The sequence below is a fragment of the Psammomys obesus genome, unplaced genomic scaffold (assembly GCF_907164565.1).
Source record: "Psammomys obesus unplaced genomic scaffold, mPsaObe1.curated_primary_1811, whole genome shotgun sequence".
NCBI lineage: Eukaryota > Metazoa > Chordata > Mammalia > Rodentia > Muridae > Psammomys > Psammomys obesus.
The window spans coordinates 38,686,275-38,709,881 of record NW_026585504.1 but is presented as its reverse complement, the minus strand read 5'-3'; positions in this window follow the sequence as shown (position 1 = coordinate 38,709,881).

Sequence of the window (23,607 nt, the reverse complement as noted above, 5' to 3'; positions counted from 1 at the left end):
TAATAGAAACATCTGCCTAGCACCAACCATGCATCATAGACTCACCTAAGGCAGAATTCTGTGAATAGAATGGGTGCCACCTTGTAAATGATGGAAGTGGATTTGATCTATAGGAACTCATGGATATATCAAAATCCTTTCAGAGGAAATAAGCCTAAAAACTTATTGAACACACCAAACTGAGAAAGGGTGAAACTCTCTCACCTGGACCCCATAAAGAAGTTGTATTAGTCAGTATTTTCTAAAGGACAGAACTGATAGAATGAATAGATACATTTTAAAAATGGATTAGACTGGCTTTCAGGATGATCTTGGTAGTCTGACAGTGTCTGTCTCACACTGAAGAGGCTGAGTGTCTATTTGTTGCCCAGTCCACAAGTCTCAAGATTGCAACCAGGCACTAAAGACCTTGAGGATTCGAGAAAAGCTGATGTTCTTCAGTTCATATTGGAATTCTAAAGAAATTGGTCCTAATATCAGCAAATGAATGATGCAGCAGCAGCATAGGTGAACAGTCCAGTGACAGGGAGGTGACAACTAGTCCCCTTCTTCCATGTCATTTTGTCTGGGTTGTTGCTAGAAGGTGATGTCCATATTTGTGATGTATCTTCCGCTTCAAATAACCTGATTAAACAAAACAAAACAATAAAACAAACAAAACAAAAAAACCCTGAACAGGAGTGTCTAGCAGTTTGTGCTTTGATTGATACCAGAGCAGTCAACTTAAAAGCCAGATTGGTCACTCCAAGATAGATACCTAGTCCTGTGATGCAGAAGGCCCCGCCGACCAACCACTGATAGGAAGAGAACACCTGAATATCCCAAAGGCTTCTAACCCACTTTGTTTCTGCAGCTGATGGATGGAATTGCTGTCTGTCTTTCTTGTCTTTCTGTTTGTCAGCTGGACCTGCCATCTATCTATTCTCCAAGCCATCCCCTTTCTTTTACTTCACTTCTGCAGCTCAACTTTGACCCTGCCTCCTAAATCTGCCACAGTAACAGAGGTGTACATCCCCAGAAACCTCGCTCCCAGGCTTTCTCATCTTAATCCCACATAGACTCTATCCACATCTTTATCTGTTCTCTCATCAGCCATCCTATAAACTATTTTTAACGCATATCATGTATCTCAGAGTTAATATTCGTAATTACAATTTGAATACATGAACCTGAATTTGATTTTTCAAAACTATGAAGGAGAGTGGAACTATTTGGGAGAGTTGTGCCAGCACCTTTGTTGTTGTTGTTATTATTATTATTATTATTATTTAAACAGAACACTCATGATAGTCAATGAGCGCTGGGATTCTGGATGCTAGGTGTTTTGAATGCACTTCTACATATGACCTGCTCAGTTTGTAATCAGCCCATCAGTATGAAACCTCTTCGTGAAATAAGAAGTATCTGTATTCCCCTTCCAGTGGGCAGATGTCAAAGGAAACAATGTTAATTTTTCAAGTGTCACCAATACTATAAAGATGACTGTGAAGTGTTCCTATTTGGAAGTTAATTACTCAGTAAGGAAGAGAAAATGTCTTGTCCACTCAATGGGCAACATAAGTATACGCAGCCATGGGTTACATGGCATTCTGTCCAATAGGCCACATCCATAACAGCCATTTCATAAGATGACAATGGAGCCAGAACATTCTTGTCACCAGAGACATACTGTCTACTGAAGCACTGGATTGTCAGCATTCCTCCTATTATTGTGGTGTCACTTACGGAAGCAAACCTAATGTGCTACCAGCTATAAAAACTATAGTGTATGAAAGCGCATAGTGCATTATACCTGACAATGATAATGGAAACTTACTGGTTTATGTATTTACTTCACTATATTTTTATAGTTGCTTTAGAGAAAACTTCTACTTATAAATTTTTTACTGTGTAACAGTATGTCGTATTTTGGCAGTGACATTACACATTTTCTGCTTGCTCTTTTGATTGTCATACTTTGTTTTGTACTTGATCGGGTATGCGTGTATGTGTCTGTGTGTATTTACATTCATATAGACATATAGGTGTGTCTAGTGCATGCACATGTGAGCAGATATTCAGAGACCAGAGGTTGATGTCAGGTGTCTTTTTGATCATTCTCCACATTATCTTTTGAGAAAGGGATTGTCAGAAAACTGGAGCCCATTGATGTGGCTAGACTGTCTAGTCAATGAGCTCCAAGGATTCACCTGTTTCTACTCCACCCCTCATACCATTTCTCTGTGAATGCTAGCAATCCAAACTCAGATCTTCACACCTACATACCATGTACTTTGTCAGCTGAGCATCTCCGCAGATCCAGTTTTATCTTTGGTTGTTTTGGTAAGCATATGCCTCAGTGAATATACTATTTTATTAATGCATGTATTTAATGTAAAATATGTATCGCCTACGTTTAGGGTAAGAGGTTACATCCATATTTGTGTAAGTGTAAATGGTGATATTCATGCAATTACAAAACTGCTTAATAACACATGCCTTGTGTCCCTCCATAGAGAGTGTGGGGGACATGTAGTATGATCTCTCTTCCATCATCATGCTTATGCTCCTAAAAACTATGTCAAGTTCTGTCGCTAAAACTAGGAGTGATGGCTGTTGAGTTTAGCCATGAATATGACTCTTGACCTTTTATTAAATTTTGAACCCATGTGTGCTTTGCAGCAAAAAAAAAAAAGTTAAAATAAAAATAAAGATTAGGATATGATGACATGTCAGTGAACAAAAAAATATGAGGAAAAAAGAACCACCATGGAAAGCACAGAAAGCGTTAAAAAAACAAACAGAGGACAATTGGCTAAACAGAGATCACATGCACTAGCCAAATAAAATGGTGTGGAAGTTTACAGTATTTTCCATGCTCCAAACTTACTGTATTATGTAATAGTCTTTGCCTTGAATAATTGGACTGTTATTTTTTTTTTTGGTGTGTATGTGTGTTCTAGGCAAAGAATTTTGTACTGTTGTGTGGGAAAACTTAAAAAGCAAGAGCAACTGCAGAGAATTTGGAAAAATTTATTCTAAGTATGAATATTCAATATACTAGATGATGAAACAATTCATTAATCTATTATTAGTCACCTAATACACACTTTGATTGAACATGCATTGCTCTAACTTGGATAGGGAAACACTCACTTAAACACATACTAATATTTGTACAGTTCACTTTCTTCCTTGTGAAGATACTTACAGATAAGTATAATGGAAGTTCTAATATTTTTTCCACATCATCTTGATTTATTCTATAGCTCCTTATAATGTTTGTATAGTAGTCTTCTACCTTGGCTTGATTGCATTTTCTCTGTACAGATTATTATAGCTACTGTAGCCTGGAATCACCTGGTGGTTGGATGGCTATCCTCTGAGAATCCACATGCATCTGTAGGGGGTGATGCAAAAAAAAAAATATTGTGGATTAACCACTTACTCATACCTAGCCTCCCTAGGACCAGTTATTAAAAGCCTGCTTTTGTCTCTTGTGCTTTTAAAAGGCTAAACAGAGACCACTTCTTGCAGACTAATCATGTGCTCTTCTACTTTTTCTCTGGAATTTGTTGCAAAAGATGCAATGAATAAACACACTAAAGAAAAGTGTGGTTATTTTTTGTAGGCCCATATAGCAGACCATAAAAAAACATATACTTGGCTAGCAGTAAAATCTATCAAAGTTTTTCAACAGCCCCATATTTTTTACATTCCTTTGCTGCCACCAGCAGATGCCTCTACATATGTTCCTTGATTTTATGGGTACATTACAACGACATCAAAGCTGTTGTAACATTGCAGGCACGTTTTTATGGGGAGCGATTTCAGCATCATGCCATCCGGCTGGCCCACCCCAGCCTTCTGTTGCTGGAATAGAATGTCAAAGACACTTAATGAAGTGGATAAGGAATAAGGCAGAGAATGTGTGGCCAGAGAGTGGGTGGCTGTATTTCCTCTAGGATAGAGGAAAGGTCTTGAGATGATAGTCTTTAGGATCTCATTGGGAAACCTGCTTCCTTCACAATGGCTAGAATGTCAAAATGTCACTGCATCCTCATTTCTGTGAGAATATGACCCATGAAAAAGCAGCTTACAATCTTCATGATGACTGTGTGATACGTACATGAAACTAGGTAGGGTGCTTATGTTTTAAATAGGTATCCTTGGTGATCATATTACTACCTCTGATCAGAATACAGTTATAGACTTGTATCATTAATATTAAGCATTAAGGCAGCATCTACTGAAGGGAAGTATTTCCAAGAGTATTGCATTTAGGAACCCCTTTTCTTTACTGCCCCTCTCTCCCTTCCTCCCTCTTTCCCTTTCTCCTCTTCCTCTGTTTTTTCCCCGACATACATCTCTTTGTTTCCTAACTTTAGCTAGGTCATGGAGTTACTTTGTGTTCTAGTTCAAACATGCTCACAGAGCTGTGTCTCTTTTAAGACTTGATTTTTTGCTACACATGACAGCTACTTCAACATATTTACCTCCTATCACGCAAGAAAAAAAGTTCTAGGCTGAGCTACGAGGTAAGAGGGATGGATACAAAGACCAGAGAAGGGAATCTAATAACTTCTTCATAGTATCAAAGATTTGTCTTATTTAAGGTTTCTATTGCTATGAAGAGAAACCATGACCATGCAAATGTTTCCAAAAAAAAAAAAAAAAAACCATTTAATTGGGATTAGTTTACAGTGTTAGAGGTTTAGTCCATTGTCATCATGGTGAGAAGCATGACAGAATGCAGGAAGGCATGGTACTAGAAAAGGAGTTCTTACACCTGGGTTGGCAGGCAGCAGAAAGATAGGGTGCTTCTGAGGCTGGCTTGAGCTCCTAAAACCCTAAAGCCCATCCCCAGTGTCACACCTCCTCCAATAAGGCCATACTTCCTCCAACAAGGCCACATATTTTAATCCTTTCAAATAGTGCCATTTCCTAAGACCCTGTCAAGGTCATTTTCATTCAAACCACCACAAAGACAGAAGCCACATCAACACTTTAAGTTTTCAAAGAAGGGAGGAGCCTCCATTTCTGTTCTTGGAAATTTACTTCTTAATTCAAAAGTGTGTACAGTTGGATTTTGGTCTGTGGGTGTTCCAATGTAGTAATATCCAAAGCATTTTTGTGTTTTAATTTAACAAATATTAATTAATCATTTTGAATATTAATTAGTCATTCACCCCTACTTTACCCTTGAAGATATGTATTTTCTGGCATAGATTCTGCACCTCTTCTGCTGATCAAAATTCTGTGCAGAGGCACTGTTTAATATCTTTTTGATTTCTTAGAGCAAATCACTTTGTATCCTTTGACAAAGAAAGAACAAACATGCTTTTGATGTTGAAATGGACCTCAGAAACTTCCCAGTACAGCCCCTTTCTGCACATGGAAACATTGAGCTATAGAGAGAAACTGAATTGATCTGTTCAAGATACAACAAGAGTAAAGAACAGGGATTGGTGTAAAACCTTTGGATTTCTTTTCCATTATATAGTTTCACAGTTGCTTTTGACGTTATGCTTGTGAGTTTCAATGTAAATAACCTGTAGTCTACCACATCTTGACAGAGCTCTGTAGTCTGTGTGTGTGTGTGCCAAAAGGCAACGCCTAATGTCATTCGCAAGTATCATCTATCTTGATTTTTCAGTCATTTTTTTAATTAATTCAATTTATATCTCTGATGTAGGCTCCTCTTAGTTCTACCCTCAGGATAGGGAACCCTCCTACTCACACATTCCAGCTCATCTATTCACATGAGGACTGAGTTCATCTTCTTCCCCTGTGGACTGGTAGGGCAGTCCCATCAGGGGGAAGTGATCAAAAAGCAGGCAACATAGTCCATGTCCGAGTTTTCCCCTGCTCCCCTAACTAACATGTGAAGCCTTACCTGCCCATTGGCTACTTAAAGGTAGAGGACCTAGGTCCAGTCCATGCATTGTCCTTGGTTGGTGCTTCAGACTCCATTGGCTCCTCTGGGCCCTGGTTAATTGGCTGTGATGGACTTGTGGAGCTTTTGTCACCTCTGTCTTGATTTTTGATACAAGATTTCTCATTGGTCAGGGACTTACTTGTGCCGATTGTCTTATTTGGGTTCTCTGTATCAAACTTAGGTCCCTGTGCTTAAAAGGTGAGTGCTTTAATTCTGATCCATATCCACAGGTCCAGAGAGTCCTCCTTGGGAGGATGTTTATTTTGTCTTTGGGACATATTTTTCCCTTGGAGTGAACAGACTGGCAGTGAGTGAGCCCCGTGTATTCTGAGCAGCTCCCCACTATTTGCAAAGTGTGCTCCTTATCTGATGTCCCAGTATTCATTCTTTATTTCCTTTGTACCATCTATAACGATTGACATTGTCCTGTTACCTAACATTGTTATTTGTTTCATCCTTGTGAAATTATTTGCTGGCTTTTTAAGACGAAAATCCCCGAATCCCCGAACCACCATGGTCCGTCTTTACCACCCATATGGTATGTTAATGTTGTTTTTTGCAGAGCAACTGGTGAGTAAAAAAGTCAGAGTGTATGCTGCATTTACATTGCTGTTTTAAGTATATTTTACAACAATTTAATCCCTACATTGTTCTTCTGGTCTTTATTGTTCAGACTTAAATTTATAATATCTATTTATACTATCTATAATATGCTTAACATCTATTTGTAATATCTATTTCTCCTAATATCATCTTAATAAAAATAGGCAAGGAAGATATTGTGTTGCTTTGCATTTTCTAAGTGTGGTTCCACAAAAGTGAAAGGAAAAAAAATTTTTTTAATTGACAAAGATATTCAAGAAACAGGTTCTTGTCCTTGACGTTATATAGACAATATTTTCAAATGTAGTGTATTTACCGTGTTTCAAATGAGAAGCATAGCTTCATGATAGTGGCACAGTCAGAATCTCTTCTCCCACCTTGTGTCACACTTGTGTTCTATACCATGTGGCCAGACCACATGCTGAGCACATCATCACAATATACGTCATTTAGTCATAGTATTTTTTTTCTTGTAAGAAAATTAGAAAACTGCCAGGCAGTGGTGGCACATACTTTTAATTCCAATACTCAGGATGTAGGAGCAGGCAAATCTTTGAGTTCAAGTTTAGCTTGCTCTACAGAGTGAATTCTAAGGCAGCCAGGGTATACAGAGAAGCCCAGTCTTTAAAAAAATCAAATATATATAATGAAAATCAAATCTATCTATCTATCTATCTATCTATCTATCTATCTATCTATCTATCTATCTATCTATCTATCTATCTATCTATCTATGTAATTTAGTCCCCAGAATAGCTCTGAGGTAGATGTTCTAGATTCTTTTTTGAAAATAAACATATTAAGTCTCAGAGAAGTTAAGTAATATATTTAAAATCATTCAGCTAATAAATAACTGAACTGAAGTAGGCTGAATCCATAGTCCATGTTCTTTCTGTATGACACCATGACCATTAGGTGAAAGTAGTTATGAACTGATGCTGTTAAGCACACTGTCAAATCACAATGATATGTTTAGGAATTGTTATTTATTTGTTTGATCCCAAAGGCAATGTGTTCCTTACCTTCTGTGGAATTATTTCTGTTCTCCATGTGTAGTAGAGTATTAGTGAGAACTAAGGAGGAGCACAAGGCTGGCTAGCCAGCGGGAATGGTACCCAACAGAAGATATGTCTTAGATTTACAGTTTTCATTCAAAGGTTTCCATATGGAGATGAAATTAGCTTTTGTTTGAAATGACTTGCTAGATTATAACTCTGACACACGAGGAATGTAAGCCCCAGGGAAAATGTTTTGGAAGAGTATACAGAAAGGATTTCTAAGAGTCTGAGCTGTCTAAATATGGAGTAGGCTGTCTCAGAATGTGAGAATACTCAGAAGAAGCCTGGACACCACCTGGCAGGGTTACTATCACCACGATCTGATGACATTGACGGTCCTTGAATCTGGACGCTTTTCTAACAGGGTCTGGCATTGCTGTGTATCCATTCTGGATGGGTGCCTGTTTGTTCTGCATGCCTGGGCTGTGTTCCCTAGCACTTGGCACGGGTGGCTTAGAAATGCAGCCATCCAGCAAAGGTGAGTCCCTGTCTAAGTCTTCATCAACTCTATGAGTTTCGTTCTCTACCACAAGGGGTATAAGGACATTAGGGACAAATGTCATCTTTGGGCAAGCACAAAGGGATAAATAATGTGTGGTTCTCCTTTTTATCTGTGTTTTACTGTATCTTTGCCATGATAATAAAAATGAAGACTCAGATGATGTCTCATCAAACCAGCATCTTCCTTAGTATTACTTCTGGTACAGAGAGTTTCCTGTTTTGTTTAAATGGATATAATGATGGTAATGATAATATAATGATGACAATTATCAGGAGATTACTGTATTTTGGGTGTCTTTATTCTTGAAATCTTGCCAGTAAGTAGAGTGAGATGCAAAAGGCATCTATGGCAGGGTTGCATAGCTCCCAAGTAACAGTCGCTGTTTAAACAGAGGTCTACTTGGTATGAATATTTCCACATTGATGGCACTTTTCACTCTTTGTATAATGTTTTTAGCACTATTTCTCTATTGTTAAGTGCTTTTTGATGAGATAATGAAAAGGAAGCACAGTGAAGTCTTTTCTGGGTTTATTTGAAAAATGTGAAATATACTTAAATACAGCAATGTAAAGAACACTTTATTCAGCATTGACTTTGACCCAGTCACACTTTCTTTTTGGTAGTAATATGGGATTCCTGACAACAATTACTTGGGTGGGAGAGCTTCTTTGTTTTGCTTTGTTTTTTGTTTTGTTTCATTTTAGTCTTGCTGTGTAGCACAGGCTGCCCTTGCACTCAGCCTACCAAGTCCTGGAATTTCAGGTTTGCCATCTCATCTGAAAGAAAGAAATTTTTAAAGGCACTACACCCAGGAAGCAGATATAATGCAGAAAGATGGCTAGTATTAGGGTAGATCATGAAGGCTATTTCTTTAGGCAGTAAGGTCCAGCTTTTCTTAGAATCGTGATTAGCATATCGTATACTTGTTAGCATGGAATATGGAAGACCAGATCATATGTTTATCTATGTGTTGAAGGATTTACCCAGGATCTCCACTTACATATTTAGGAAGTTGATCCTAGAGCTACATGTGGAAATACAAGCATGAGATAGGAAACAAAAATCAACAAAGATGAAGCTGCCACAAAACTATCAATAATAGGAACAGCTAAAACCAAAGGGGCCTTTTCCGAGTATGATGCAACACTAGTGAGATCAGCCACACAGAATCATAACAAATGCTGTTTTTCTTTTGCAATTGTATTTATGTGTGGTGTGCATGTGTTTATATGTTCAAACGTGTGTGGAGGCTAGAGAATGATGTCAGGTGTCTTCATCCATCACAGCGCACTTTATTTGTAGCACGTGTTCTCCATATCTTTCTCATGGAATGGGAGTCCTGAAGGAGGTTTTCTGCAGTGACTTAGCTGAGACTTTCAAAAATTATCCCTACAGGACTGCCTTATCCCTGTGAATGGCTTGCTCTTGAGAGTCCAGAATAAGAGCATCCAAAGGAGCAAGGTGGTTCCTTTTCCAATTCATCTCACATTGTTTATCTCTATTCTTTGCACTCCTTTTCCACTGCCAGTTGCATTTGCATATACGTATTGTGCACAGTAAATGCTTTGAGAGTGACAAGAAGGGATTGCCAGGACATGAAATCCAATAAGGACACCGAGTTTTGTCTTGTGAACTAAGGAGTGTGGTAATTAAAGCAGTATTTACAATGCAATAAAGGCAGAGCTAATTAGTGGCAAACAACAGTGAAACAATACTCTTTCCCAGTGAAACTAGACTTGGGATCAGCCTTCATTATGAATCCTCCAACTGTCTGCTTTGTTAATTATGATCTTCATAATCCTCTTCCTGGCAATATTTGCCTAATTTATTGCCACTCTATAACACAGGATTAATAAAATTCGAGGTAGAAATAATGCGATAACTCAGAACAGCCATGTGATTCCCTAGATCTCTATAGATCTCTAACATAAAGATAAAAACCCAGAAAAGAAGGGTGGTGGTGATTGTACTAACTAAACTTAAGTAAAAAGAAAAAAAAAAAGTAATTTGACTATGCATCAAGACACAGTCCTTTGTGCATGGAACTTTGACTATTCATCAAGACACATTCCTCTGCTAATGTGCATGGGGATTTAACTGTGCATCAAGACACAGGCTTTGCTAATGTGCATGGGGCTTTGTTTTTAAGCGCTGAGTCCAAAACACACAAGAGTGTCAGGTTAGCAGATGTGTTTTTTGTGTTTGCCTTATTGAAACATATATCTTGAGTTAGAAACCTCTTTGCATTGTCTTGTAGATATTTGTTGTTATTGAAAGAGAGATCTAATCCTGACTTCTGGTCTTAAAATGCTTGAAGTATAAATGTTATTGAAAACCAAGAATTTATTTATTTATTTATTTATTTATTTATTTATTTATTTATTTATTTATTTAAGAGCCAAATACTAAACATTTTGGCTTTGTGAGACCACAAATGACCATTGTCAAACCTTTTCTCACCCCCTTTTCAGTTTCTTCCTTTTCTACTTCTCGTCTTCTTTGCCATCATCCTCTTTTTTATTCTTGCTTCTTGAAAATGTAAAATGCTTTCAAAATGCAAAATATACTCCTAGCTTCAAGGTTATATAAAATTAAGCCATGGTTGTGTTGGGTTGCAAACATGCTGTGTTCAACTTACAGTACATTATATACTCACACACCCTTGGTGTAGGACAAAATAAACAAGCAAAGATTTTAACAACTTAAACTACTAATTAATTTAAAATTAAATTTGGCATTGAATTAAAATGTAAAATTAGTTCATCATGCAGGAGAGAGAACAGTGAATAAGCCAATAAAGGTAGACACCTATTTGTAACTTTGAGTTTAAGGATTCTTGTTATTATCCTTCTCTCCATTCAATCCTATCTTTATCTCTATTTATTGTATTTGGTAAAACTTCTAAAGGCTATCAGACTAGGATTAATATCTGGGAAATATTTAATATCTTGGGAATGCTGAGTTGGTAACATATAGTTACATGATTATTGAAAGAACTTTGAGAGTACAGAAATTTGGCATCAGTTCTAGATATGCAAACTCCATGGACAGGTTTTCCAATGGAGGAATAAGTTTCATAATATGTATGGTATTAGCTCATGTATCTACTTTAGGTTCCTGGTTCCTGTCCACTGTCCCTAAGACTGAAACAGCTGTTCAACACACAAGGAAATGATACTTCACAGACCTCAGATACATATACAAATTCTATTATTAGTACCCAGGAATGGTCAGCGTCTTCCATGCTTGGGAACCATTTTATTTTCCACTTTTTAGGGCCAGGAATATAATATAAATTATACATTATAATGTGTAAAGTACAATGTAAAAATACAATGTACATTATAAAGAATACGGCTGTAGGGTGATGGTTTACATATGCTAGAAGAGAGCTCCATACAAGATATTCTCTTTTGAAATTTAAATTACAACATGAAATTTCTCTTTTTAACCCCTTCCATTTACCCATTAACCCTTTTCTCCCTCTTTAGTTTATACACACAAACATAAAACAAAAGCCCGAGGAATAAGAGTGTTAATTAAAGGCTTGAAAATAGAATTCAATAAAGGTCATGTAGATGTATGTATGTATATGTATGTGAATGCCTAAATATATAAATGCAACCTATACAGTCTATTTAGTTTTACCTTCATGTATACTATTACATTATTGACCATCCTATTTTAATCATACCCAATATCATGAATAGAAGATGAAAGATTAGGGAAAGTCACAGAACACAGGAAACATATAGAAGAAGGGGTTGAGCCAGTGCTGACCGAGACCAAGCATCAAGGCGAATAGTGACTCACAACATGCAGTGTATGTTGTGAAATAAGGGAGAGGACTGGAGCTGACTTGAGGTTTTATTTTCAGGTCATGAAGTCTCACATCATATAGCAGGAGGAAAGGAGTAGGAATTGAGGGTGTACAGAGTAAGAGAGCAACAGCAGATAACAGCACAGGCAGAAAACAAGCAGAGCTGTGGTGACCCTTGCATAGTGACTCTTATTGAAGATGGTAGTTAGCTCTAAGGAGAAGGCTAAAGATGGAACTTGTGGCACTGAATGCAGTCCTACAAAGAATCTACAAACCAATAAACTACAAAGCATAGGTTCAAGCGCAATAATAAAAGAACATAAAAAAAATAAAGGGGACATCTCCAAAGATTGCCAGACCTACAGTAAGGTGCCCAGTGAGAATAATATAGAACTTCCAGACAAATAGTCCAAAACAATGATTATAAATGTACAGTAACAACTCTTTTTTTAAATATTTTTTATTTTAATTTTTATTACTTACAGTTTATTCACTCCAAAGAAGTAATTTAAGAAAACACAATGGTTTAAGTGAACTAAGGATGCAAATTCAAGGTTTGAAAAGATAATCCAACAAAGAGTATTGCTGAAGAAAAAACAAACTGAAAGGTTGCTAGAAGTGAAAAACTCAACTAGCCAAATAAAAACCTAGATGTTCCTCAACCAAAGAATGGATAAAGAAAATGTGGTACATTTACACAATGGAATATTATTCAACTATTAAAAACAAAGACGTGCAATTTTCAGGCAAATGGATGGAACAAGAAGAGACCATCCTGAGTGAGGTACAGACGCAGAAGTTCACAGTATGTACTCACTTATAAGTGCATATTAGCCTTTAAGTACAGGATAATCAGGCTACAATCCACAGACTCAAAGAAACTAAGTAAATAAGCAGGGTCCAAGGGAGGATGCTTGAATCTTACTCAGAAGTGGAAGTAAAATATACATCTTAAGTACATGCAGGAAGGGTACTGGATGCAATACGGGGCGGAGAGGTAAACTAGGGTGGGGACCATGCAAGGAGATAGCAGGATGTGATGGGGGAAGGACCTGGAGAAAAAAATGAAAATTGTTTGGGGCACAACTCTGGGACAGGGGATGCTCCCAGCAGTCTATGGGTGTGACCCTAACTGAGCCGTTTAGCAGTAGGTATATGGAGACTGAAGTCACCCCCATCTGTAGTCAGATGGGACTTCCAATGGATGGAAGGGTACACCAATCCACCCATAAAAACCTTCTCTTCCCGAATTTGCCTTGCCTACAAGAAGTGTGAGGATAAAGATGGATTTAGGGAATGGCAAAGTAATGACAGATCCAACCTGAGACCCACTCCATGTGAAAGAGTCAGCCTCTGACACTATTAATGATACTCTGCTATTTTTACAGACAGGAGCCTAGCCTAACTGTCTTCTGAGAGGCTTCATCCAGAGGCAGCTGAAAACGGATGGAGACCCACAGCCAAACAATAGGCAAATCTGGGTGAGTTTTGTGAAAGAGTGGGAGGAAGGATTGAGGGAGCAGGAGAGGTCAATGACACTACAACAAGACCTAGATATCAAACTCACTTGAGCCCATGGTGGCCCAGAGAGACTGAGCCACCAAGCAAAGAACATGCATGAGATGACCTAGACGCCTTATACATATATGGCAGATGTGCAATTGGTCATCATGTGGCTCCCCTAAGAGTGGGAGTAGACATGTCTCTGACTTTGTTACCTATGGTTGGATCCCTTTATCCTAGATAGACAGCCTTGTCTGGACTCATTGGGAGAGGATGCACTTAGCTCTGCTACAACTTACTGTACCAGGGTGTGTTGGTACACCTTGAGGGCCTTCCCTTCTCTGAGAAGAAGGAAAGGGGGAAGGGAGAGGTAAAAGAGGCACTAAGTCTGGGACTAGGAGGAGAGGAGGAAGGAGGCTGCAATCTAGCTGTAAAGTCAATAAATAAATAAATAAATAAACAAATAAATAAATAAATAAACAAATAAATAAATAAATAAATGAAGAATAAAATAAAATTAACAACATAAAATGAATTATTTAAATGTAATGATACCAAACAATAATAATAGAGAAATAATAAAATATCTCTCAGCCAAAGATGCTTAGAATTCACAAAAGAATTTTACCATACTTTTAAAGAAGACTATCAATATTACTCAAATTATCCCATAAAATAGAAAAGGAATGAATGTTCCTAAAATCTTTTTAAGAAACAAATATGACCCCAATGTCAAAACACAACAGAGATACAACAAAAATATGAAATTACTGACTAGACTTTCTAATGAATATAGGATAAAAATTACCAAAAAAAAGTTTCAAACTGAACTAAACATCCCATAAAACTATCATTCATCCTAACCAAGTTTGCTTTATTGCAGTGATGCATATATGGCTCAACATATGCAAATCAATAAATGTGTTTCGACACATAAATAATATAAAAATAGAAAGCACATGAGCACATCAGTAGATACGGTAAAAACCTTTAGAAAAATCCAACATCTCTTTATGATAAAAATCTTAGGATGACTGAGGATGGTGTGAACTACCTAAACATAATAAAGGCCATATATGACAAACCTGTAGCCAACACCATGCTAAAGGGAGAAAACCCTCAAATCATTCCTTGTTAGTTCAAGAACCATACAAACACCTTGTTCACTCCTATTCAGTATAGTCCTTCAGTCTTTGGCAGAGCTATAAGACAAATGAAGGAGTTAAAAGAGATAAAGACATGAAAAAAAAACATAACTACCTCTGTTAACAGATATTATATGATCCAATACAGAAAAGACCCTAAACGCTACACCAAGAACCTCTTAGAGCTGATAAATACTTTCAGGAAAGTGGTAGGATACAAAATTAACACCAGGTGCTTTCATATCTATAATGATGAACACCCTCAAACAATCCTGTTCTCAATACTCCTTCTACATATGTAATAGTTGTGAATATCCATTCATATTGGAAAAACAAGTGTGAATATTAACAATAAACAAGGAAATGAAAACCTCCACAGTGAAAACTCTAAGTCAGAAACAAAAGAAATTGAAGAACACTCTAAAAGAAAGAAAGGCCGCCCCCACACACGGATTAAAGTAAATTATATTGGGAAAATGTCTAACCCACCAAAAGCAATCTACAGATTTAATACCTTTCTAATATAAAGTCTAGGCTCTCTCTTCATGGATATAAAAATACAATTATAAGACTTACATGAAAGCACAAAGACCACGGATAACCAAAAAAATCCTGGACAAAAAAAGAACCCTTGGAAAAATAATCATAATACTTGATCTCAAGTTACACTACAGACACACAGCAGTAAACAGAACTTGGTACCTGCAGAACAGAAAGTAGACAAATCAATGCAATATAATAGATGACCCAGATATAAGCCTACAATTACCTAGTTTTTAATTAAAAACACCAAAAACATACATTGGAGAAAAGACAGATTTGTAGCATGCTAAACATAGGTTTTTGAAAACCTGGATTTCAACAAGTAGAAGAAGAAAACTAGATCCTTATCTCTCACCTTGCACAAAGCTCAACTGCAAGTAGACTGAATAAGAGCCAGTATTCTGAAATGGATAGAAAAAAAGTAAAGAGTATACTTATATGTAAATGTACATTAAGATTATACAAGAAAAATTTTAAGGCACTGAAGAAAGAAATTGAAGAAGATATGAAAGATGGAAAGATCCCCCATGCTCATGGATAAGCAGAATTAATACAGTAAAAAGCAACCATCCTATTAAAGGCAATCTACATATTCAAGGAAATAGCAATCAAAATTCCAACACAGTTCTTCACTGTGTTGGCAATATTGAAAGGTAATTTTCAGCTTCATATGGAAACACAAAATTACCCTGAATAGCTAAACCAATCCTGAATAATAAAATAACTGCAGGAGGTATCATGACCCTGGACCTGAAGCTGTACTAGAGAGCTATAGTAATGAAATCACCATGGTATTGGAACAAAAACTGATATGTTTATCAGTTATATTGAATTGAAGCTGTAGACATAAAAAGAAACTTTCTGAACAGAACATCAAAAGCACTGGTGTGAAGATCAACAATAAATAAATGGGATCTCACGAAACTGAAAATCTTCTGTATGGCAAAGGACATCATCACTCAGATAAAACAGAAATAATGGGATTTCCCCCCCCCCTTTTTTTTTTCACCAATTGCACATCTGATAGAATATTATCTAAACTATGTAATGATGTATAAAATAGATAACAAAATTAAAAATAAGATACAGATCTAAAGATAATTTTCAGAAGTGGAAAATCAAATAGCTGAGAAACAAAGAAATGTTCATAAAACGAGTTTGACAATGTTCCTTCAGCTTCTATTTTGTTGAAGATTTTGAGGAGTATTGGTATTAGCTCTTCTTTGACTGTCTTATAGAATTCTGTCCTAAAACAATCTGGACCTGGGCTTTTTTGTTTGTTTGTTTATTTTTTGGTTGGGAGACTTTTGATGACACTTCTATTTCCTTAGGGTTATAGAACTTTTTAATGGTTTACCTGATCTTGATTTAACTTTGGTAAATCATCCATTTTCTATAGATTTTCCAATTTGTGGAATATAGGCTTTTGTAGTAAGACCAATTGTTTTCTGGATTTCCTCAGTGTTGTTGTTATTGTCCTCCTTTTCATTTCTAATTTCATTAATTTGGATACTCTCCCTCTGCCTTTTAGTTAGTTTGTCTAAGGATTTTTCTATCTTGTTGATTTTCTCAAAGAAGCAGCTCTTGGTTTCATTGATTCTTTGTATTATTCCCTTTGTTTCTTTTGATTTCTGCTGTAAGTTTGATTATTTCCTGTTATTTATTCCTCTTTGGTGTGCTTTCTTCTTAATAGATTTAAAAAGTACGCAAACAGAGACTCATGGTCCTTGGTTGATGCATAGGGTGTCTAGTGGAAAAGTGGGAGGAAAGAGAAAAAAAAACCTGAAGGTGACAAGAGCTCCATTAGAGCTAACTAACCAGGGCCCAGAGGGGCTTGCTGAGACTGAAGCATCAACCAAGGACCATGCATGAATTGGATGTAGGCCCCCTACAAAGATGGAGCAAATGGACAGCTTAGGCCTCATGTGGGTCCTCTGGTAATGGAAGTGGGGACTGCATCAGACAGGGACTCACTTGCCAGCCTTTTGAACACTTTTCCCTGGTGGGACTGCCTTGCTACTCCGCAGGGGAAGAGAACAAGCTCAGTCCAGATGCAACTTGATCTTGTTCTTGAAAGAGAACTCCCCGAGGGGAAAAAGAAAAGAAAGAAGGTGGAGTTATGAGGGGAGGAGAGGTGGGGGCTACAACAAAGATGTAAAGTGAATAAAAATTAAACAAACAAACAAAAAAACAAAGAAATGTTCAGTATCCCTAGTCATCAGGGCAATGCAAATCAAAACGACTTTGAGATTCCATCTTGTACCCTTCAGAATGGCTAAGATCAACATAAAAACTGACAGCTCATGCTGGCAAGAATGTGGAGTAAGAGGAACATTCATACTTTCCTGATGGAACGGGAAACTTGTACAGCTAGCATGGAAATTGGTGTGGCAGTTCCTCAGAAGATAGGAATTGATCTGTCTCAAAAGCCAGAGATGTTATTCTTGGGCATATACACAAATATCCCTTCTTCTTAAACCTAAACACTTACTTACTCAACCATGTTCATTGTTGCTTTATTCATAGTATCCATAATTGGAAACAACTTAGCTGTATACCAGCCACTAAGAATGAAATAATGGAATTTGCTGATAAATGGATGGAACTAGAAAAAAATACTGAGACAGGTAACCCAAACCAAGAAAAGACAAATATAATATATATTCACTTATATGTAGATATTTAGCTCTTAAGTCATTGACAAACATGCTACACTCTATAGAGCTGTAGATGCTAGGTATAGAGTAGCAAATTAGAAGGTAGAGCTAAATCTACCTAGAAAGTGGAAATAAAATAGATAGGTATAGATGGGCAGGCTAAGGACTGAAATGGAAGGCTCAAGCCATCATCAGGAAAAAAGAAGGGGATGAAGAAGGGAATACAGGTAGGGGCAGATAAAATTAAGGGTCATTTGAATGGTAGTATGGAAATCTAATACAGTAGAAGCTTCCCAAAGTTCCTATGAAGGCAAATATATATGAAATCACCAAGTAACAGGGGATACAGAAACCCCACAGTGGATCTCTTGTCATCAAAGGAAGCTTCCAGGAAAAGGAAAGGGTTGCATCTTACTATGTTGTTTTGTCAAAGGGGTCAGAAACTTCCAAAGAAACACAGGCTGTTGCCAAGGCTATAGGTTGCTCTCCACAAACTGATGGGAAGGCCCTATTACTGGGGGAAAATGTGTACAACTCATTGAGCAGAAAGAAGTCAAAATGGTGCCTACCTAAAACATTTGCTCCCACCTGCTACTGATCTTGGTTGCAGAAGGTATTATTCATCCTATCAAAAGAGAAACATAAGCCCAGCTACAAACCCTTCGATCTACAATGCTGTCCTACCTGTGATATATGCTAGGGGAATAGTGGCAAAGGCTGTGGTGATAACCATTCAATATCAGATTTGATTTAAGGCCAATCTGATGAAATAAAAACCATGCTTGACAATGCTTGAGTGACCAAGAGCCTATGACTAGATGGACCAGGGACCTAGCGGAAAGCCAAATGCTACTGTTCTTCTAAAAGAACCCTGTAATAAAATTACTCTTAATGACATTCTGCTATATTTATAGATCGGTGTCTTGCTCATACTTCATCAGAGAAGCTTCCTTCTATAGCAAACAAGAACAAATACAGAGACCACAGACAGACGATATCCAGAGATTGAGAGAGACCTCAGAACACTCAGCCCTAAATGAGGTGTCTCCATCAAATCCCTTTCCTCAGGGCTTAAGGAATCCTGTGGAGGAGGAGGCAGGAAGAGTATAAAAGGCAGAGGAGATAGAGTATACCAAGGAAACAAGGGCTTCTAAACATATTGATGCACTGATGAACTGATGGAGACTGAGGCAGCATGCACAGGACCTGCAATGGTCTGTATCAGATGGCATCGTAGAGCTCAAAGAAGTGGACACATGCCCCATCCCTGACCCAGAAGCTCTCTCCACTTGATAGCCACTTGCAAATGAAAAGTAATTCTTCCCCAAAAGAGTCTCACTGGGTAAACCAATTACTCTTAATAGTAGGCTGCATACACAGCAGTAGATGGCCAAAATTAATGGCATTTTTTTGGAAATCCCTTGTCTCCAAATGACAAGGCAGTTTCACCCACCTCCCAAATTTAACTGATATTTTATTTTAATATTTATTTATTTTTATCCTATAGGTCCTTTGCCTGTATATGATGGCTCCAGTTTTTGTTTGTTTGTTTGTTGTAGGATTTCTGAGGGTGTAAATGAGTGTGTCTATTCCTTCTGTTTGTTTTTTTCTTTCTTGTTCTGTCATGCCTGTTTCTACTTCATCTTATTATAATTTTATTTTCTTATTTTACATGCTTGTTTGTTTTCTAACAAGAGACAGAATGGGGATGGATCCGGAGAAGGGGGAAGTGAGGAGAAATGAGAAGAATAGAGGGAGGGGAAACAGTAAGCAGGATATATTGGATGAGAAAATCTATTTCACTGAAAGAAAAAGAAAAACATGGTATTTTTGTATTATATCAATCAAAAAGGAAGAAAATTAAATAGAAGGGAAAGTATTTTATGGAGTATTCCTAGAGGGTCTGTGTGTGACCACATTCGTACATGCACGTGTGTGTATGTGTGTATGTGTGTGTGTGTGTGTGTGTGTGTGTGTGTGTGTGTGTGGTGTGTTATATCCTTTGTGCATATGTTTGTCTGTATTAGGAGTGTTCTTGCCTGTGTGTACATGTGTGTAGAGCAGAGACTGCTATTAGGTGTCTTCCATTATTTCTCTCTATCTTAATTTTGAGACAGTCTCTCATTGAACCTGAAGCTTGACATTTTGATTATACTGGCTGGCTAGGAAGTCTCTGGCATTCACCTCTTTCCTGCCCTGCCCCTACCCCTTCATCCAATGCTGGGGCTACTGGTGTATGATGCCATGCCTAGCCTTTATGTGAGTTATGGCAATCTGAACTCACATCCTCACATCGACACAACAGGTACTTTATCCACTGAGCTACTACCCAGCCCCTCCAGAAATTTGAATAATGAGAACATTTAGTCTTGTCTTTACTTTAGCCTTCAGAACCCAGACTTAGAACATTGATGAATTATAGTTAGGTGTGTCAAGTGCAAGTCTCTTTGCTCACCAAGGTTAAGTCTCTTGTGACTCCTGGATGGTCTTAGAGATGTCATGAATTTGGGTTGTGTTTTAAAAATTTTCTGCCCCTCCTCATTTTCCCATGTATGCTGTGCTGTGTTTTCCTGTTACCCAAAGTGAAATCAGCTTTATTTCTACCTCCAACAAAAATCACTTAAAGAATCTGCCTATAAATCTGGACTCCACTGAATATCTGAGATTCCTTTTGAACATTTTATAGACAACCTAAATGTGTTGTGTCAGTTTAGCTAATGCTTGGAGTTTTCAAGTATTCCTGTGAAAATGTTAAACAAAGAAAAACACCTCTTTGTTATTAACAGATAAAAGGCAAGCTTACCCAAAGAAGAACTTATGCGTATGACTTGGAAGGTGAGAGTCTCTTAGAAGGCAGAAGTAAAGCAGAAATAATTGTTCTTAGGTTATGATGGACAGATGGTGACAGGTACACAAAGAAGGTTCATGGGAATCCTGGATTAGCCCTGCTTCCCTTGGCATACAGTTTTATTACATTGTTATTGGTTCTGTTGGCAAATGACAGCACACCCTTCAGCTTTCAAATTTGCCAGTTGCCACAACTGGGTGATCCAGTTTCTTATTTTTATTGTTGTTGTAGTCCTGAGCATGAAATATGGAGGCCAGCTGGTAGGCTCAACTGTGTATGTGTGTGAAAGTGTATGCACATGCTTGGTCTGTATTTCTGGAGAACTCTAAATGATTCAACAGTGGACCATCCATAAAAAGAAACCAATGAAACATTGGGCTAGATATGCTAAGAGTTTAACTCCTGTTATCCTTCAGTAAATAGTAATGCTTGTTACAAATTTGTGTAACAAGTGAAAGTTAATATGCACTATTCAGAAAGAAGCTACATTGAGATAATAAAGGCCTATTTCTTATTCCTAGAAACTGGGATGGTGTCAGCGTATGGGGAAAAGACTGTACTGAGTTACAAAGGAGCCTGTCTTTGTGGTGTTTGAGCTCTTCCGTGTGTGTCCTACACAGGTTAATATTGATAAAGTTCAGCTGTGTTGGTTTGATGAAATGTGACAGATGGCAAGCTGGCTTTCATCTGCTGAATGCCTTCCTGAAGACATCAGTGCAAGTTGGCTTTCCTGAAGAACCTTGCCATCTTCTGTTACTCAGTCATATTTTCTCCCTATGACCTGTATGTAGCACCTGTTCTTTCACCAATTACACCATTTCTTCCTGATAAATTAAAAACAACTCTAATTAAATGCTATAATGAAACTATCAATCTATGTTGTCAAGGAAGAACTTTGATGTAATTAGTTATTGATGCTGCAAAGCAGGTTTTTGTGCAAATGGGAGTAGGATGGGTGTGGTTGGCTTACTTTTGGATTCTTGCATGACAGTTGCAAGTGGACATATATTAATGATTTATCTGACTGTGTCCTCTCAAAAGGACTTTTGGATTGTTAGTTTGGTCCACAGGAGAAATATAATAATAATATCCTGAAATCCTTAAAACATTTCTCATCATTATCAAGAAGGCCTACAGGAACAAAATAAGTAGTTTTTCTTTGATAGTTTAGGATTAAATAATCCCATGGGAAGAACAATCAATTGATAAATGAATAGAAATTAATGGAGGTTTAATGAAAAACTTTCTAGTGTGGATACAGTCTCATTCCATGGGAACTGTGATAGTGAAAGCTCCTGGAAAGCTGTAGCTCTCAACTATTATTAACTTTGTATCTTTCCTTGTTGGTACTCATTATACAAAGTACTCAGTAATTTTTCACAGAATGATTATCTTAGTGTTTAGGATAACTATATCAGGCAGAGCAACTGTAGTTCTCACAGAGTATTACTAAAATAAAGACCAATAATACAACTATACACAAAAAACATACTTGTTTCAGTGACTAAAATGAAAATGCCAAAAGTATAGTCATGTGAAAATTTATTAAGACAGTAAGATTGTATCACCATGTCCCTTGGGATATGAAACATATTCCTAGCAATTGTGTTTTGTTCCTGAGTCTCGGTGACAGTGTGGCATGCTAACATGGATGAAGAAAATTAATTCATCTTGTACATAAATGCAATATTCTATGAATAATTGTTTTGTTATTAAGTATAATTATTTAACATTGCAAGCATTTAGTTTAATCAGTAGAAGAATTTTTGAAAAATTATGTTTCTTAAGTAGTCAGTGGAAACAATCTTGAGCCACACACTTAAGGACAATGGTTAATACCATTTAATGAGCCTTCCAAAGGGAAAACGGTACCCTTTACTGCTGCATCCTCTTGATAATTAGGTCTGGATGCTGGAATCGTTGCTACTGCTATTTGCAAGCAATGGAGTGTTTTCTTCACCTTAAATGCTATGATATGAATGGCCTTGTGGCTAGAGATATGTACCTCCTTTCTTTAGAATCTATGCTATCATGCATGTACATTTGAATGGCCGAGTCAGTATCACATTTCTATATTCTCATAACATGGGTGAAAGAGGATTCAAGTTCCTTAATCCTTCTTTGGAAAGGTAGACTTAAAAGCAGAAAATGACCACACATAAACATTGCTTATCCATGTCCACAGCTCAGAGGCAGTGCACATAAAACCTTATAGCATGTCAGAAGCTTACATGCTCTGGACTGTTTGAAGTGTTTTGAAGTAAAATGGAAAACAGTGTTCATTAAATTATAAATTTTAACTTTATCAAGTTATTTATAATTCCTCCATATGACAACAAATTTTTATTCTTGGAAGAGGTACAAAAAGATGTAATATATAAGAAATTCTTGGATTGCATAGTACAAGAAACCCATATAGAAATATTCTGGCTTTAGTGACAGTTTCTTAGTGAAAGAATTTTTAAATACTAATGGGAAAAAAAAAGGTACTGGGTATATTCCATTGGTTTGGAAAGGAATGCTTTATTTAAAAAACTGGTGGGAATGTAAACTGGTTCAACCACTTTGGAAGTCAATCTGGCGCTTTCTCAGACAACTAGGAGTAGTGCTACCTCAAGACCCAGCTATACCACTCCTAGGTATATACCCAAAATTTGCTCAAGTACACAACAAGGACATTTGTTCAACCATGTTCGTAGCAGCTTTATTTGTAATAGCCAGAACTTGGAAACAACCCAGATGTCCATCAACGGAGGAATGGATACAGAAATTGTGGTATTTTTACACAATGGAATACTACTCAGCAATCAAAAAGGAGGAAATCATGAAATTTGCAGGCAAGTGGTGGGATCTAGAAAAGATCATTCTGAGTGAAGTATCCCAGAAGGAGAAAGACAAACTTGGTATATACTCGCTTATATATACCTACAAGGTATGATAAACATAATGAAATCTACTCACCTAAAGAAGATAATCAAGAAAGTGGACACAGGCAAAAGTGATTAATCCTC